This window comes from Triticum aestivum, chromosome 5B (assembly GCF_018294505.1).
Source record: "Triticum aestivum cultivar Chinese Spring chromosome 5B, IWGSC CS RefSeq v2.1, whole genome shotgun sequence".
NCBI lineage: Eukaryota > Viridiplantae > Streptophyta > Magnoliopsida > Poales > Poaceae > Triticum > Triticum aestivum.
In genome coordinates this window covers 598,947,930-598,951,811 of record NC_057807.1, presented here as the reverse complement: position 1 = coordinate 598,951,811, position 3,882 = coordinate 598,947,930, and positions in this window count along the sequence as shown.

The following is a 3,882-nucleotide window of genomic DNA, read 5'->3' as shown; positions in this document are numbered from 1 at the left end:
TCCCTCGGTTTGGAGCGCCACTAGCTCGCTGTGTGGAACTGAGCATCTCCCCCAATCTCCTGGCTTAGGGCCGGGAGCGCGAGAGGAGGAGCCGCGTCGACTATCCATGATGGAATGGATTTTTGTCAGAGCCGCTTCGATGAGAACTTGCGGATGGAGGATAGTGTGAGCTGGATCTAGATCCTCGCCTCTCTTATAGGCGGCTCGTTCGAACGGTTAGGTGGTAAAATGTAAAAATACCCCAGCCTTTCGCATTCGTACGACACGTGGAAGAAGGCCATTATTGGGCGTGGAAGCCAAGGAGCGCAACATTTATAAGGAAGCCGGACACTATTCAAAGGGAACATGAAGTTTGAAGGAGAACCCGCCTTACAACGCCGAAGACAATATACGCGCTGGACTCGTCGTCGCTGAAGCCCGATTCGAGGGCTACTGAGGGAGTCCCGGACTAGGGGGTGTATGGATAGCCGGACTATCATCATCAGCCGGACTCCAAGACTATGAAGATACAAGATTGAAGACTTCGTCCCGTGTCCGGATGGGACTTTCCTTGGCGTGGAAGGCAAGCTTGGCGATACGGATATGTAGATCTCCTACCTTTGTAACCGACTTTGTGTAACCCTAGCCCTCTCCACTGTCTATATAAACCGGATGGTTGTAGTCCATAGGATGAAAAACAATCATACCATAGGCTAGCTTCTAGGGTTTAGCCTCCTTGATCTCGTGGTAGATCCACTCTTGTAACACACATCATCAATATTAATCAAGCACGACGTAGGGTTTTACATCCATCAAGAGGGCCCGAACCTAGGTAAAACATCGTGTCCCTCGTCTCCTGTTACCATCCGCCTAGATGCATAGTTCAGGACCCCCTACCCGAGATCCGCCGGTTTTGACACCGACAACGGGTATCTCTGAAAGTGTCTGTTGGGTTGGCACGAATCGAGACTGGGATTTGTCACTCCGGTTGACGGAGAGGTATCTCTGGGCCCACTCGGTAGGACATCATCATAATGTGCACAATGTGACCAAGGGGTTGATCACGGGATGATGTGTTACTGAACGAGTAAAGAGACTTGCCGGCAACGAGATTGAACAAGGTATTGGCATACCGACGATCGAATCTCAGGCAAGTACAATACCACTAGACAAAGGGAATTTTATATGGGATTGATCGAATCCTCGACATCGTGGTTCATCCAATGAGATCATCGTGGAACATGTGGGAGCCAACATGGGTATCCAGATCCCGCTGTTGGCTATTGACCGGAGAACGTCTCGGTCATGTCTGCATGGTTCCCGAACCCGTAGGGTCTACACACTTAAGGTTCGATGACGCTAGGGTTATAGGGAATAGATCTACGTGGTTACCGAATGTTGTTCGGAGTCCCGGATGAGATCCCGGACGTCACGAGGAGTTCCGGAATGGTCTGGAGGTAAAGATTTATATATGGAAAGTTGTTGTTCGGGTTCCGGGAAAAGTTCGGGTTTTTCTGGTATTGTACCGGGAAGCTTCCAGAAGGTTCCGGAGGATTCTGGAGGGGTCCGGAGGTCCGGAAATTGTTCCACCACGTCCAATACAGCAGCATGGGCTGTAAGGGGCGCCCTAGCCTTAATGGGCTAGGGGCACCAGCCCCCCCAAGGCCCATGCGCATGGGAGAGGGGAAACCCTAAGGGGGAGGGCCTCCACTTGACTTGGGAGGCACTCCTCCCCCCTTTGGACGCCGCCCCAACCCTAGATGGGATCTAGGGGGGCGGCCCCCTTCTCTCCCCACCTATAAATAGTGGAGGGCTGGGAGGGCAGCCGCACCCCAAGTTCTGGCGCAGCCCCCCCCCTCTCCCAAGTACTCCTCCTCTCCCGCGATGCCTGGCGAAGCCCTGCAGGATTGCCACGCTCCTCCATCACCACCACGCCGTTGTGCTGCTACTGGATGGAGTCTTCCTCAACCTCTCCCTCTCTCCTTGCTGGATCAAGGCATGGGAGACGTCACCGGGATGTACGTGTGTTGAACGAGGAGGTGTCGTCCGTTCGGCACTAGGATCTTCGGTGATTTGGATCACGACGAGTACGACTCCTTCAACCCCATTCTCTTGAACACTTCCTCTTAGCGATCGACAAGGGTATGTAGATGCACTCTCCTTCCCCTCGTTGCTAGTCTCTCCATAGATAGATCTTGGTGTTGTGTAGAAAATTTTGATTTTATGCTACGTTCCCCAACAGTTGCATGGTGATTATGTCGCCGCATACAATATTCTTCCGAGAATGTTGGGAGCTATTGCTCATCGAACCTGGGCATGCGCCATAGGGTCGAGTCAATTGAGGAAGTGTTTCATCGAGCTTTTTGGATCTTTGGGCAATGCATCGATGCATTTAGGCATTGCCGCCTCATCTTGTCAATTGATGGCACGTTCTTGAGCGGCAAGTACAAGGGCACGTTCATGGTGGCAATGGCCCACTCGTCCAATGACAATGTGTTGTCGGTCGCGTTTGCGTTGGTGCCTTCCGAGCACGATGATAATTGGGAGTGGTTTATAGATCATGTGAGGACGAAGGTGATTGGACCCAAAAGGGAGGTGAGCATCATATCGGATCGCCATCATGTGATTCTCAAAGCAATAGAAGTTGACATTACAGGCTATCCAAAGCTCCAACACTATTGGTGCACGAGGCATTTCGTGGTAAACTTTTACCGGGCATGCAAGAGTAAGGAGTTTTGCAAGGATCTTACCCATGTTTGTGTGGCATTCAACACCGACAAATTCCAAAGCTGCTACGATAAATTATTCAAGGCATTGGAGAAGAACAAAGGAGGGAGAGAGTTCTTGACAAGGCATCTTCTGGAGTAGTATAAGTGGTCACGTGCTTACGATGAAGGAGGTTTCCGATACGGAGACATGACAAGTAACATGGCGGAATGCTTCAACAATGTGGTCAAGGGTGTCCGTTCCTTGCCGGTGACTGCAGTAGTGAAATTTACTTTGTTCAAGCTGAACGAGTATTTCTGAGGCATTCCAAAGTCACCGCCAAATGGATAGGTGAAAAAATGGAATATCCCTTCAAAGTTGAGGATTGGTTGAAGCATCAAGCGCACAAGTCCTTGTGTCAACAAATCATTACTTCTTAATGAAAAGGAACAAATCTAGCAAGTCGATGAGTCGGGTGGCACAACAAGGGACGGCATGACATACGGTGGAGTTGCGTATGAGGTGCGCGTCAAGACCCGGTGGTGTCAGTGTGAGAGACCTTGCAAGAATCATTGGCCTTGCTCTCATGTGATGACCGCTGCAAGGTTCAGAAACTTGAATGTATCCGATGGTACCACCGTGCGGTTGCATAAGTTCACATTGGAACATCCGAGGTTGACATGGGCTCCTAAGTTTCATCCCTTCATCAATCAGTCATAGTGGCCTGAGTATGATGGGCCACACATCGTCCCCGACCCCGAACTCATGGTGCCTACAAAGGGAAGAAAAGAAAGAAGAGGTTTAGGGGTGACATCACTACTAGGAAAAGGGCTATAGATAATATTGACACTAATGGCGCACCATGTATGTGGTGCGCCATTGCTATATAGCAATGGCGCACCACATACAGGTGCGCCATTAGTAATATATTACTAATGGCGCACCTGGTGAGTGGTGCGCCATGAGTAGTTTTGAAAAAAAATTGTTACTAATGGCGTACCGTGGGATAATGCGTCATTACTAGTTGACATAGTAATGGCGCACCACACCCACCGTGCACCATTAGTAGTTTTGAAAAAAAACCAAAAAAAATTTGTTAGTAATGGTGCACCAATGGATAGTGCGCCATTACTAGTTTTAACTAGTAATGGCGCACTGTCCACTGGTGCGCCATTACTAAGTTTTTTTCAAAAAAAT